The sequence below is a fragment of the Phyllobates terribilis genome, unplaced genomic scaffold, assembly GCF_046119375.1.
Source record: "Phyllobates terribilis strain yellow unplaced genomic scaffold, ASM4611937v1 Scaffold_629__1_contigs__length_933511, whole genome shotgun sequence".
NCBI lineage: Eukaryota > Metazoa > Chordata > Amphibia > Anura > Dendrobatidae > Phyllobates > Phyllobates terribilis.
In genome coordinates this window covers 513,590-527,582 of record NW_027363389.1, presented here as the reverse complement: position 1 = coordinate 527,582, position 13,993 = coordinate 513,590, and the positions used below count along the sequence as shown (strand labels likewise).

General features: G+C 45.1%; 10 non-coding genes across 10 annotated transcripts; all 10 read left to right on the top strand.

Moving 5' to 3' along the window:
* Positions 1-1,041: 1,041 nt before the first annotated feature.
* On the top strand, positions 1,042-1,232 carry LOC141233801 (U2 spliceosomal RNA). Its single transcript, XR_012299830.1, has one exon. It is a non-coding gene; the product is annotated as a U2 spliceosomal RNA (small nuclear RNA).
* Positions 1,233-2,344: 1,112 nt separating this feature from the next.
* On the top strand, positions 2,345-2,535 carry LOC141233800 (U2 spliceosomal RNA). Its single transcript, XR_012299829.1, has one exon. It is a non-coding gene; the product is annotated as a U2 spliceosomal RNA (small nuclear RNA).
* Positions 2,536-3,650: 1,115 nt separating this feature from the next.
* On the top strand, positions 3,651-3,841 carry LOC141233799 (U2 spliceosomal RNA). Its single transcript, XR_012299828.1, has one exon. It is a non-coding gene; the product is annotated as a U2 spliceosomal RNA (small nuclear RNA).
* Positions 3,842-4,956: 1,115 nt separating this feature from the next.
* Positions 4,957-5,147, top strand: LOC141233797 (U2 spliceosomal RNA). The gene has a single exon (XR_012299826.1). It is a non-coding gene; the product is annotated as a U2 spliceosomal RNA (small nuclear RNA).
* A 1,112-nt stretch (positions 5,148-6,259) lies between these two features.
* On the top strand, positions 6,260-6,450 carry LOC141233796 (U2 spliceosomal RNA). Its single transcript, XR_012299825.1, has one exon. It is a non-coding gene; the product is annotated as a U2 spliceosomal RNA (small nuclear RNA).
* Positions 6,451-7,565: 1,115 nt separating this feature from the next.
* LOC141233795 (U2 spliceosomal RNA) lies at positions 7,566-7,756 on the top strand. Its single transcript, XR_012299824.1, has one exon. It is a non-coding gene; the product is annotated as a U2 spliceosomal RNA (small nuclear RNA).
* A 1,115-nt stretch (positions 7,757-8,871) lies between these two features.
* On the top strand, positions 8,872-9,062 carry LOC141233794 (U2 spliceosomal RNA). The gene has a single exon (XR_012299823.1). It is a non-coding gene; the product is annotated as a U2 spliceosomal RNA (small nuclear RNA).
* A 1,115-nt stretch (positions 9,063-10,177) lies between these two features.
* On the top strand, positions 10,178-10,368 carry LOC141233793 (U2 spliceosomal RNA). The gene has a single exon (XR_012299822.1). It is a non-coding gene; the product is annotated as a U2 spliceosomal RNA (small nuclear RNA).
* Positions 10,369-11,483: 1,115 nt separating this feature from the next.
* On the top strand, positions 11,484-11,674 carry LOC141233791 (U2 spliceosomal RNA). Its single transcript, XR_012299821.1, has one exon. It is a non-coding gene; the product is annotated as a U2 spliceosomal RNA (small nuclear RNA).
* Positions 11,675-12,789: 1,115 nt separating this feature from the next.
* LOC141233790 (U2 spliceosomal RNA) lies at positions 12,790-12,980 on the top strand. The gene has a single exon (XR_012299820.1). It is a non-coding gene; the product is annotated as a U2 spliceosomal RNA (small nuclear RNA).
* Positions 12,981-13,993: the final 1,013 nt, after the last annotated feature.

The following is a 13,993-nucleotide window of genomic DNA, read 5'->3' as shown; positions in this document are numbered from 1 at the left end:
TGGGATGGACTCTTTGGCTCTGCTTTTCTTCTCCTCATTGGATTTTTCATGTTCAAAGTTGCAGAAGCCAGATTACAAGCTCATTTTGGTTCAACTTCAGCAACTGTGCATTGCATTGCCATGTAATGTGATGCAATGCTATCTTTCTAGCTCTCCCTTTTTACTTCCTTTTGGATAAACAGACATATTAGGCAAGCATTTTGGAGCTTTCACCTAAATAACTACAGGTGGTGAGATAAGCTGCACAATATAATTGACCTTTCAGTATATTGTTGCACACACACCATCTATTTAGCAAATGCCCTTGTTATCAACAGCAGCCTTTTAAACTCACCTGAGCTAACAGGTATGTGCGCTGGTTACTCTGCTGCGCTTAAAATTTCTTTTTTGGTTTGCTACAATGCCTTTTCTGAAACGTTGTCTCCTTCTGCTGGAACACTGACTTCTTTCATTTAATGCCTGCAGACTATAAAAGAGAACCCAACCCAAAAAGTTTGGTTGATTAGTCTGTGGCATTCTGTTAAACTGTTGCTTATGGCGGTCTCTGTGAGCTTCTCAGCGACATTCAGCCAGCCAGGTATCCTGCCTGCAGTAGATGGAATGTGGCAATGGAACGCTGGCTGCGCGTGTCATAATAGGCTCTGAGCCTTTATATACCTGTGCACAGCAGCAGCCACCTTCAGTCTGCTGCTGGACAGCCAGCAGCAGCAGCAGCAGGAGAGGTATGTAATCAGGAGCCCTCCTGCTAAGGGTAGACAGCTGCTCGTTCCACCCCACCCCCCGCCTTAATTGGTTCTCCTCCCTTCCAACGGTGTTGAGGCGGGTGGGAACAGCAGGGGGTGAAGGTGCTGTGTTTAAAGAGGTGGAGTTATGCAGATCTAAAACGCGTGGATTGCAGCAGCAGCAAGCCGAAAAGTGCAGGCATGTAAGGGATCTAGAGGTTGACAACATGTCTTCTTAACGGGAGTCCAGGAGCTCATCTCCACAAATGGACTTTTTAGGATCCTTGGGTGGCTCCGTAGTTTGAAACCAATTCTGGTTATCGCTTCTCGGCCTTTTGGCTAAGATCAAGTGTAGTATCTGTTCTTATCAGTTTAATATCTGATACGTCCCCTATCTGGGGACCATATATTAAATGGATTTTTAGAACAGGGAGATGGAAAAAGAGCTTGCTCTGTCCACTCCACGCATTGACCTGGTATTGCAGTATCTCCAGGACCGGTGCACCCCTTCTTTAATGCAGTTTCTAAAATCAGAAAGAATTGAATTCAATGTTTTTTGTTCATTTTGCTTGTTTGTCGGATTTTGGGATGGACTCTTTGGCTCTGCTTTTCCTCTCCTCATTGGATTTTTCATGTTCAAAGTTGCAGAAGCCAGATTACAAGCTCATTTTGGTTCAACTTCAGCAACTGTGCATTGCATTGCCATGTAATGTGATGCAATGCTATCTTTCTAGCTCTCCCTTTTTACTTCCTTTTGGATAAACAGACATATTAGGCAAGCATTTTGGAGCTTTCACCTAAATAACTACAGGTGGTGAGATAAGCTGCACAATATAATTGACCTTTCAGTATATTGTTGCACACACACCATCTATTTAGCAAATGCCCTTGTTATCAACAGCAGCCTTTTAAACTCACCTGAGCTAACAGGTATGTGCGCTGGTTACTCTGCTGCGCTTAAAATTTCTTTTTTGGTTTGCTACAATGCCTTTTCTGAAACGTTGTCTCCTTCTGCTGGAACACTGACTTCTTTCATTTAATGCCTGCAGACTATAAAAGAGAACCCAACCCAAAAAGTTTGGTTGATTAGTCTGTGGCATTCTGTTAAACTGTTGCTTATGGCGGTCTCTGTGAGCTTCTCAGCGACATTCAGCCAGCCAGGTATCCTGCCTGCAGTAGATGGAATGTGGCAATGGAACGCTGGCTGCGCGTGTCATAATAGGCTCTGAGCCTTTATATACCTGTGCACAGCAGCAGCCACCTTCAGTCTGCTGCTGGACAGCCAGCAGCAGCAGCAGGAGAGGTATGTAATCAGGAGCCCTCCTGCTAAGGGTAGACAGCTGCTCGTTCCACCCCACCCCCCGCCTTAATTGGTTCTCCTCCCTTCCAACGGTGTTGAGGCGGGTGGGAACAGCAGGGGGTGAAGGTGCTGTGTTTAAAGAGGTGGAGTTATGCAGATCTAAAACGCGTGGATTGCAGCAGCAGCAAGCCGAAAAGTGCAGGCATGTAAGGGATCTAGAGGTTGACAGCATGTCTTCTTAACGGGAGTCCAGGAGCTCATCTCCACAAATGGACTTTTTAGGATCCTTGGGTGGCTCCGTAGTTTGAAACCAATTCTGGTTATCGCTTCTCGGCCTTTTGGCTAAGATCAAGTGTAGTATCTGTTCTTATCAGTTTAATATCTGATACGTCCCCTATCTGGGGACCATATATTAAATGGATTTTTAGAACAGGGAGATGGAAAAAGAGCTTGCTCTGTCCACTCCACGCATTGACCTGGTATTGCAGTATCTCCAGGACCGGTGCACCCCTTCTTTAATGCAGTTTCTAAAATCAGAAAGAATTGAATTCAATGTTTTTTGTTCATTTTGCTTGTTTGTCGGATTTTGGGATGGACTCTTTGGCTCTGCTTTTCTTCTCCTCATTGGATTTTTCATGTTCAAAGTTGCAGAAGCCAGATTACAAGCTCATTTTGGTTCAACTTCAGCAACTGTGCATTGCATTGCCATGTAATGTGATGCAATGCTATCTTTCTAGCTCTCCCTTTTTACTTCCTTTTGGATAAACAGACATATTAGGCAAGCATTTTGGAGCTTTCACCTAAATAACTACAGGTGGTGAGATAAGCTGCACAATATAATTGACCTTTCAGTATATTGTTGCACACACACCATCTATTTAGCAAATGCCCTTGTTATCAACAGCAGCCTTTTAAACTCACCTGAGCTAACAGGTATGTGCGCTGGTTACTCTGCTGCGCTTAAAATTTCTTTTTTGGTTTGCTACAATGCCTTTTCTGAAACGTTGTCTCCTTCTGCTGGAACACTGACTTCTTTCATTTAATGCCTGCAGACTATAAAAGAGAACCCAACCCAAAAAGTTTGGTTGATTAGTCTGTGGCATTCTGTTAAACTGTTGCTTATGGCGGTCTCTGTGAGCTTCTCAGCGACATTCAGCCAGCCAGGTATCCTGCCTGCAGTAGATGGAATGTGGCAATGGAACGCTGGCTGCGCGTGTCATAATAGGCTCTGAGCCTTTATATACCTGTGCACAGCAGCAGCCACCTTCAGTCTGCTGCTGGACAGCCAGCAGCAGCAGCAGCAGGAGAGGTATGTAATCAGGAGCCCTCCTGCTAAGGGTAGACAGCTGCTCGTTCCACCCCACCCCCCGCCTTAATTGGTTCTCCTCCCTTCCAACGGTGTTGAGGCGGGTGGGAACAGCAGGGGGTGAAGGTGCTGTGTTTAAAGAGGTGGAGTTATGCAGATCTAAAACGCGTGGATTGCAGCAGCAGCAAGCCGAAAAGTGCAGGCATGTAAGGGATCTAGAGGTTGACAACATGTCTTCTTAACGGGAGTCCAGGAGCTCATCTCCACAAATGGACTTTTTAGGATCCTTGGGTGGCTCCGTAGTTTGAAACCAATTCTGGTTATCGCTTCTCGGCCTTTTGGCTAAGATCAAGTGTAGTATCTGTTCTTATCAGTTTAATATCTGATACGTCCCCTATCTGGGGACCATATATTAAATGGATTTTTAGAACAGGGAGATGGAAAAAGAGCTTGCTCTGTCCACTCCACGCATTGACCTGGTATTGCAGTATCTCCAGGACCGGTGCACCCCTTCTTTAATGCAGTTTCTAAAATCAGAAAGAATTGAATTCAATGTTTTTTGTTCATTTTGCTTGTTTGTCGGATTTTGGGATGGACTCTTTGGCTCTGCTTTTCTTCTCCTCATTGGATTTTTCATGTTCAAAGTTGCAGAAGCCAGATTACAAGCTCATTTTGGTTCAACTTCAGCAACTGTGCATTGCATTGCCATGTAATGTGATGCAATGCTATCTTTCTAGCTCTCCCTTTTTACTTCCTTTTGGATAAACAGACATATTAGGCAAGCATTTTGGAGCTTTCACCTAAATAACTACAGGTGGTGAGATAAGCTGCACAATATAATTGACCTTTCAGTATATTGTTGCACACACACCATCTATTTAGCAAATGCCCTTGTTATCAACAGCAGCCTTTTAAACTCACCTGAGCTAACAGGTATGTGCGCTGGTTACTCTGCTGCGCTTAAAATTTCTTTTTTGGTTTGCTACAATGCCTTTTCTGAAACGTTGTCTCCTTCTGCTGGAACACTGACTTCTTTCATTTAATGCCTGCAGACTATAAAAGAGAACCCAACCCAAAAAGTTTGGTTGATTAGTCTGTGGCATTCTGTTAAACTGTTGCTTATGGCGGTCTCTGTGAGCTTCTCAGCGACATTCAGCCAGCCAGGTATCCTGCCTGCAGTAGATGGAATGTGGCAATGGAACGCTGGCTGCGCGTGTCATAATAGGCTCTGAGCCTTTATATACCTGTGCACAGCAGCAGCCACCTTCAGTCTGCTGCTGGACAGCCAGCAGCAGCAGCAGCAGGAGAGGTATGTAATCAGGAGCCCTCCTGCTAAGGGTAGACAGCTGCTCGTTCCACCCCACCCCCCGCCTTAATTGGTTCTCCTCCCTTCCAACGGTGTTGAGGCGGGTGGGAACAGCAGGGGGTGAAGGTGCTGTGTTTAAAGAGGTGGAGTTATGCAGATCTAAAACGCGTGGATTGCAGCAGCAGCAAGCCGAAAAGTGCAGGCATGTAAGGGATCTAGAGGTTGACAACATGTCTTCTTAACGGGAGTCCAGGAGCTCATCTCCACAAATGGACTTTTTAGGATCCTTGGGTGGCTCCGTAGTTTGAAACCAATTCTGGTTATCGCTTCTCGGCCTTTTGGCTAAGATCAAGTGTAGTATCTGTTCTTATCAGTTTAATATCTGATACGTCCCCTATCTGGGGACCATATATTAAATGGATTTTTAGAACAGGGAGATGGAAAAAGAGCTTGCTCTGTCCACTCCACGCATTGACCTGGTATTGCAGTATCTCCAGGACCGGTGCACCCCTTCTTTAATGCAGTTTCTAAAATCAGAAAGAATTGAATTCAATGTTTTTTGTTCATTTTGCTTGTTTGTCGGATTTTGGGATGGACTCTTTGGCTCTGCTTTTCCTCTCCTCATTGGATTTTTCATGTTCAAAGTTGCAGAAGCCAGATTACAAGCTCATTTTGGTTCAACTTCAGCAACTGTGCATTGCATTGCCATGTAATGTGATGCAATGCTATCTTTCTAGCTCTCCCTTTTTACTTCCTTTTGGATAAACAGACATATTAGGCAAGCATTTTGGAGCTTTCACCTAAATAACTACAGGTGGTGAGATAAGCTGCACAATATAATTGACCTTTCAGTATATTGTTGCACACACACCATCTATTTAGCAAATGCCCTTGTTATCAACAGCAGCCTTTTAAACTCACCTGAGCTAACAGGTATGTGCGCTGGTTACTCTGCTGCGCTTAAAATTTCTTTTTTGGTTTGCTACAATGCCTTTTCTGAAACGTTGTCTCCTTCTGCTGGAACACTGACTTCTTTCATTTAATGCCTGCAGACTATAAAAGAGAACCCAACCCAAAAAGTTTGGTTGATTAGTCTGTGGCATTCTGTTAAACTGTTGCTTATGGCGGTCTCTGTGAGCTTCTCAGCGACATTCAGCCAGCCAGGTATCCTGCCTGCAGTAGATGGAATGTGGCAATGGAACGCTGGCTGCGCGTGTCATAATAGGCTCTGAGCCTTTATATACCTGTGCACAGCAGCAGCCACCTTCAGTCTGCTGCTGGACAGCCAGCAGCAGCAGCAGGAGAGGTATGTAATCAGGAGCCCTCCTGCTAAGGGTAGACAGCTGCTCGTTCCACCCCACCCCCCGCCTTAATTGGTTCTCCTCCCTTCCAACGGTGTTGAGGCGGGTGGGAACAGCAGGGGGTGAAGGTGCTGTGTTTAAAGAGGTGGAGTTATGCAGATCTAAAACGCGTGGATTGCAGCAGCAGCAAGCCGAAAAGTGCAGGCATGTAAGGGATCTAGAGGTTGACAGCATGTCTTCTTAACGGGAGTCCAGGAGCTCATCTCCACAAATGGACTTTTTAGGATCCTTGGGTGGCTCCGTAGTTTGAAACCAATTCTGGTTATCGCTTCTCGGCCTTTTGGCTAAGATCAAGTGTAGTATCTGTTCTTATCAGTTTAATATCTGATACGTCCCCTATCTGGGGACCATATATTAAATGGATTTTTAGAACAGGGAGATGGAAAAAGAGCTTGCTCTGTCCACTCCACGCATTGACCTGGTATTGCAGTATCTCCAGGACCGGTGCACCCCTTCTTTAATGCAGTTTCTAAAATCAGAAAGAATTGAATTCAATGTTTTTTGTTCATTTTGCTTGTTTGTCGGATTTTGGGATGGACTCTTTGGCTCTGCTTTTCTTCTCCTCATTGGATTTTTCATGTTCAAAGTTGCAGAAGCCAGATTACAAGCTCATTTTGGTTCAACTTCAGCAACTGTGCATTGCATTGCCATGTAATGTGATGCAATGCTATCTTTCTAGCTCTCCCTTTTTACTTCCTTTTGGATAAACAGACATATTAGGCAAGCATTTTGGAGCTTTCACCTAAATAACTACAGGTGGTGAGATAAGCTGCACAATATAATTGACCTTTCAGTATATTGTTGCACACACACCATCTATTTAGCAAATGCCCTTGTTATCAACAGCAGCCTTTTAAACTCACCTGAGCTAACAGGTATGTGCGCTGGTTACTCTGCTGCGCTTAAAATTTCTTTTTTGGTTTGCTACAATGCCTTTTCTGAAACGTTGTCTCCTTCTGCTGGAACACTGACTTCTTTCATTTAATGCCTGCAGACTATAAAAGAGAACCCAACCCAAAAAGTTTGGTTGATTAGTCTGTGGCATTCTGTTAAACTGTTGCTTATGGCGGTCTCTGTGAGCTTCTCAGCGACATTCAGCCAGCCAGGTATCCTGCCTGCAGTAGATGGAATGTGGCAATGGAACGCTGGCTGCGCGTGTCATAATAGGCTCTGAGCCTTTATATACCTGTGCACAGCAGCAGCCACCTTCAGTCTGCTGCTGGACAGCCAGCAGCAGCAGCAGCAGGAGAGGTATGTAATCAGGAGCCCTCCTGCTAAGGGTAGACAGCTGCTCGTTCCACCCCACCCCCCGCCTTAATTGGTTCTCCTCCCTTCCAACGGTGTTGAGGCGGGTGGGAACAGCAGGGGGTGAAGGTGCTGTGTTTAAAGAGGTGGAGTTATGCAGATCTAAAACGCGTGGATTGCAGCAGCAGCAAGCCGAAAAGTGCAGGCATGTAAGGGATCTAGAGGTTGACAGCATGTCTTCTTAACGGGAGTCCAGGAGCTCATCTCCACAAATGGACTTTTTAGGATCCTTGGGTGGCTCCGTAGTTTGAAACCAATTCTGGTTATCGCTTCTCGGCCTTTTGGCTAAGATCAAGTGTAGTATCTGTTCTTATCAGTTTAATATCTGATACGTCCCCTATCTGGGGACCATATATTAAATGGATTTTTAGAACAGGGAGATGGAAAAAGAGCTTGCTCTGTCCACTCCACGCATTGACCTGGTATTGCAGTATCTCCAGGACCGGTGCACCCCTTCTTTAATGCAGTTTCTAAAATCAGAAAGAATTGAATTCAATGTTTTTTGTTCATTTTGCTTGTTTGTCGGATTTTGGGATGGACTCTTTGGCTCTGCTTTTCTTCTCCTCATTGGATTTTTCATGTTCAAAGTTGCAGAAGCCAGATTACAAGCTCATTTTGGTTCAACTTCAGCAACTGTGCATTGCATTGCCATGTAATGTGATGCAATGCTATCTTTCTAGCTCTCCCTTTTTACTTCCTTTTGGATAAACAGACATATTAGGCAAGCATTTTGGAGCTTTCACCTAAATAACTACAGGTGGTGAGATAAGCTGCACAATATAATTGACCTTTCAGTATATTGTTGCACACACACCATCTATTTAGCAAATGCCCTTGTTATCAACAGCAGCCTTTTAAACTCACCTGAGCTAACAGGTATGTGCGCTGGTTACTCTGCTGCGCTTAAAATTTCTTTTTTGGTTTGCTACAATGCCTTTTCTGAAACGTTGTCTCCTTCTGCTGGAACACTGACTTCTTTCATTTAATGCCTGCAGACTATAAAAGAGAACCCAACCCAAAAAGTTTGGTTGATTAGTCTGTGGCATTCTGTTAAACTGTTGCTTATGGCGGTCTCTGTGAGCTTCTCAGCGACATTCAGCCAGCCAGGTATCCTGCCTGCAGTAGATGGAATGTGGCAATGGAACGCTGGCTGCGCGTGTCATAATAGGCTCTGAGCCTTTATATACCTGTGCACAGCAGCAGCCACCTTCAGTCTGCTGCTGGACAGCCAGCAGCAGCAGCAGCAGGAGAGGTATGTAATCAGGAGCCCTCCTGCTAAGGGTAGACAGCTGCTCGTTCCACCCCACCCCCCGCCTTAATTGGTTCTCCTCCCTTCCAACGGTGTTGAGGCGGGTGGGAACAGCAGGGGGTGAAGGTGCTGTGTTTAAAGAGGTGGAGTTATGCAGATCTAAAACGCGTGGATTGCAGCAGCAGCAAGCCGAAAAGTGCAGGCATGTAAGGGATCTAGAGGTTGACAACATGTCTTCTTAACGGGAGTCCAGGAGCTCATCTCCACAAATGGACTTTTTAGGATCCTTGGGTGGCTCCGTAGTTTGAAACCAATTCTGGTTATCGCTTCTCGGCCTTTTGGCTAAGATCAAGTGTAGTATCTGTTCTTATCAGTTTAATATCTGATACGTCCCCTATCTGGGGACCATATATTAAATGGATTTTTAGAACAGGGAGATGGAAAAAGAGCTTGCTCTGTCCACTCCACGCATTGACCTGGTATTGCAGTATCTCCAGGACCGGTGCACCCCTTCTTTAATGCAGTTTCTAAAATCAGAAAGAATTGAATTCAATGTTTTTTGTTCATTTTGCTTGTTTGTCGGATTTTGGGATGGACTCTTTGGCTCTGCTTTTCTTCTCCTCATTGGATTTTTCATGTTCAAAGTTGCAGAAGCCAGATTACAAGCTCATTTTGGTTCAACTTCAGCAACTGTGCATTGCATTGCCATGTAATGTGATGCAATGCTATCTTTCTAGCTCTCCCTTTTTACTTCCTTTTGGATAAACAGACATATTAGGCAAGCATTTTGGAGCTTTCACCTAAATAACTACAGGTGGTGAGATAAGCTGCACAATATAATTGACCTTTCAGTATATTGTTGCACACACACCATCTATTTAGCAAATGCCCTTGTTATCAACAGCAGCCTTTTAAACTCACCTGAGCTAACAGGTATGTGCGCTGGTTACTCTGCTGCGCTTAAAATTTCTTTTTTGGTTTGCTACAATGCCTTTTCTGAAACGTTGTCTCCTTCTGCTGGAACACTGACTTCTTTCATTTAATGCCTGCAGACTATAAAAGAGAACCCAACCCAAAAAGTTTGGTTGATTAGTCTGTGGCATTCTGTTAAACTGTTGCTTATGGCGGTCTCTGTGAGCTTCTCAGCGACATTCAGCCAGCCAGGTATCCTGCCTGCAGTAGATGGAATGTGGCAATGGAACGCTGGCTGCGCGTGTCATAATAGGCTCTGAGCCTTTATATACCTGTGCACAGCAGCAGCCACCTTCAGTCTGCTGCTGGACAGCCAGCAGCAGCAGCAGCAGGAGAGGTATGTAATCAGGAGCCCTCCTGCTAAGGGTAGACAGCTGCTCGTTCCACCCCACCCCCCGCCTTAATTGGTTCTCCTCCCTTCCAACGGTGTTGAGGCGGGTGGGAACAGCAGGGGGTGAAGGTGCTGTGTTTAAAGAGGTGGAGTTATGCAGATCTAAAACGCGTGGATTGCAGCAGCAGCAAGCCGAAAAGTGCAGGCATGTAAGGGATCTAGAGGTTGACAACATGTCTTCTTAACGGGAGTCCAGGAGCTCATCTCCACAAATGGACTTTTTAGGATCCTTGGGTGGCTCCGTAGTTTGAAACCAATTCTGGTTATCGCTTCTCGGCCTTTTGGCTAAGATCAAGTGTAGTATCTGTTCTTATCAGTTTAATATCTGATACGTCCCCTATCTGGGGACCATATATTAAATGGATTTTTAGAACAGGGAGATGGAAAAAGAGCTTGCTCTGTCCACTCCACGCATTGACCTGGTATTGCAGTATCTCCAGGACCGGTGCACCCCTTCTTTAATGCAGTTTCTAAAATCAGAAAGAATTGAATTCAATGTTTTTTGTTCATTTTGCTTGTTTGTCGGATTTTGGGATGGACTCTTTGGCTCTGCTTTTCTTCTCCTCATTGGATTTTTCATGTTCAAAGTTGCAGAAGCCAGATTACAAGCTCATTTTGGTTCAACTTCAGCAACTGTGCATTGCATTGCCATGTAATGTGATGCAATGCTATCTTTCTAGCTCTCCCTTTTTACTTCCTTTTGGATAAACAGACATATTAGGCAAGCATTTTGGAGCTTTCACCTAAATAACTACAGGTGGTGAGATAAGCTGCACAATATAATTGACCTTTCAGTATATTGTTGCACACACACCATCTATTTAGCAAATGCCCTTGTTATCAACAGCAGCCTTTTAAACTCACCTGAGCTAACAGGTATGTGCGCTGGTTACTCTGCTGCGCTTAAAATTTCTTTTTTGGTTTGCTACAATGCCTTTTCTGAAACGTTGTCTCCTTCTGCTGGAACACTGACTTCTTTCATTTAATGCCTGCAGACTATAAAAGAGAACCCAACCCAAAAAGTTTGGTTGATTAGTCTGTGGCATTCTGTTAAACTGTTGCTTATGGCGGTCTCTGTGAGCTTCTCAGCGACATTCAGCCAGCCAGGTATCCTGCCTGCAGTAGATGGAATGTGGCAATGGAACGCTGGCTGCGCGTGTCATAATAGGCTCTGAGCCTTTATATACCTGTGCACAGCAGCAGCCACCTTCAGTCTGCTGCTGGACAGCCAGCAGCAGCAGCAGCAGGAGAGGTATGTAATCAGGAGCCCTCCTGCTAAGGGTAGACAGCTGCTCGTTCCACCCCACCCCCCGCTTTAATTGGTTCTCCTCCCTTCCAACGGTGTTGAGGCGGGTGGGAACAGCAGGGGGTGAAGGTGCTGTGTTTAAAGAGGTGGAGTTATGCAGATCTAAAACGCGTGGATTGCAGCAGCAGCAAGCCGAAAAGTGCAGGCATGTAAGGGATCTAGAGGTTGACAACATGTCTTCTTAACGGGAGTCCAGGAGCTCATCTCCACAAATGGACTTTTTAGGATCCTTGGGTGGCTCCGTAGTTTGAAACCAATTCTGGTTATCGCTTCTCGGCCTTTTGGCTAAGATCAAGTGTAGTATCTGTTCTTATCAGTTTAATATCTGATACGTCCCCTATCTGGGGACCATATATTAAATGGATTTTTAGAACAGGGAGATGGAAAAAGAGCTTGCTCTGTCCACTCCACGCATTGACCTGGTATTGCAGTATCTCCAGGACCGGTGCACCCCTTCTTTAATGCAGTTTCTAAAATCAGAAAGAATTGAATTCAATGTTTTTTGTTCATTTTGCTTGTTTGTCGGATTTTGGGATGGACTCTTTGGCTCTGCTTTTCTTCTCCTCATTGGATTTTTCATGTTCAAAGTTGCAGAAGCCAGATTACAAGCTCATTTTGGTTCAACTTCAGCAACTGTGCATTGCATTGCCATGTAATGTGATGCAATGCTATCTTTCTAGCTCTCCCTTTTTACTTCCTTTTGGATAAACAGACATATTAGGCAAGCATTTTGGAGCTTTCACCTAAATAACTACAGGTGGTGAGATAAGCTGCACAATATAATTGACCTTTCAGTATATTGTTGCACACACACCATCTATTTAGCAAATGCCCTTGTTATCAACAGCAGCCTTTTAAACTCACCTGAGCTAACAGGTATGTGCGCTGGTTACTCTGCTGCGCTTAAAATTTCTTTTTTGGTTTGCTACAATGCCTTTTCTGAAACGTTGTCTCCTTCTGCTGGAACACTGACTTCTTTCATTTAATGCCTGCAGACTATAAAAGAGAACCCAACCCAAAAAGTTTGGTTGATTAGTCTGTGGCATTCTGTTAAACTGTTGCTTATGGCGGTCTCTGTGAGCTTCTCAGCGACATTCAGCCAGCCAGGTATCCTGCCTGCAGTAGATGGAATGTGGCAATGGAACGCTGGCTGCGCGTGTCATAATAGGCTCTGAGCCTTTATATACCTGTGCACAGCAGCAGCCACCTTCAGTCTGCTGCTGGACAGCCAGCAGCAGCAGCAGCAGGAGAGGTATGTAATCAGGAGCCCTCCTGCTAAGGGTAGACAGCTGCTCGTTCCACCCCACCCCCCGCCTTAATTGGTTCTCCTCCCTTCCAACGGTGTTGAGGCGGGTGGGAACAGCAGGGGGTGAAGGTGCTGTGTTTAAAGAGGTGGAGTTATGCAGATCTAAAACGCGTGGATTGCAGCAGCAGCAAGCCGAAAAGTGCAGGCATGTAAGGGATCTAGAGGTTGACAACATGTCTTCTTAACGGGAGTCCAGGAGCTCATCTCCACAAATGGACTTTTTAGGATCCTTGGGTGGCTCCGTAGTTTGAAACCAATTCTGGTTATCGCTTCTCGGCCTTTTGGCTAAGATCAAGTGTAGTATCTGTTCTTATCAGTTTAATATCTGATACGTCCCCTATCTGGGGACCATATATTAAATGGATTTTTAGAACAGGGAGATGGAAAAAGAGCTTGCTCTGTCCACTCCACGCATTGACCTGGTATTGCAGTATCTCCAGGACCGGTGCACCCCTTCTTTAATGCAGTTTCTAAAATCAGAAAGAATTGAATTCAATGTTTTTTGTTCATTTTGCTTGTTTGTCGGATTTTGGGATGGACTCTTTGGCTCTGCTTTTCTTCTCCTCATTGGATTTTTCATGTTCAAAGTTGCAGAAGCCAGATTACAAGCTCATTTTGGTTCAACTTCAGCAACTGTGCATTGCATTGCCATGTAATGTGATGCAATGCTATCTTTCTAGCTCTCCCTTTTTACTTCCTTTTGGATAAACAGACATATTAGGCAAGCATTTTGGAGCTTTCACCTAAATAACTACAGGTGGTGAGATAAGCTGCACAATATAATTGACCTTTCAGTATATTGTTGCACACACACCATCTATTTAGCAAATGCCCTTGTTATCAACAGCAGCCTTTTAAACTCACCTGAGCTAACAGGTATGTGCGCTGGTTACTCTGCTGCGCTTAAAATTTCTTTTTTGGTTTGCTACAATGCCTTTTCTGAAACGTTGTCTCCTTCTGCTGGAACACTGACTTCTTTCATTTAATGCCTGCAGACTATAAAAGAGAACCCAACCCAAAAAGTTTGGTTGATTAGTCTGTGGCATTCTGTTAAACTGTTGCTTATGGCGGTCTCTGTGAGCTTCTCAGCGACATTCAGCCAGCCAGGTATCCTGCCTGCAGTAGATGGAATGTGGCAATGGAACGCTGGCTGCGCGTGTCATAATAGGCTCTGAGCCTTTATATACCTGTGCACAGCAGCAGCCACCTTCAGTCTGCTGCTGGACAGCCAGCAGCAGCAGCAGCAGGAGAGGTATGTAATCAGGAGCCCTCCTGCTAAGGGTAGACAGCTGCTCGTTCCACCCCACCCCCCGCCTTAATTGGTTCTCCTCCCTTCCAACGGTGTTGAGGCGGGTGGGAACAGCAGGGGGTGAAGGTGCTGTGTTTAAAGAGGTGGAGTTATGCAGATCTAAAACGCGTGGATTGCAGCAGCAGCAAGCCGAAAAGTGCAGGCATGTAAGGGATCTAGA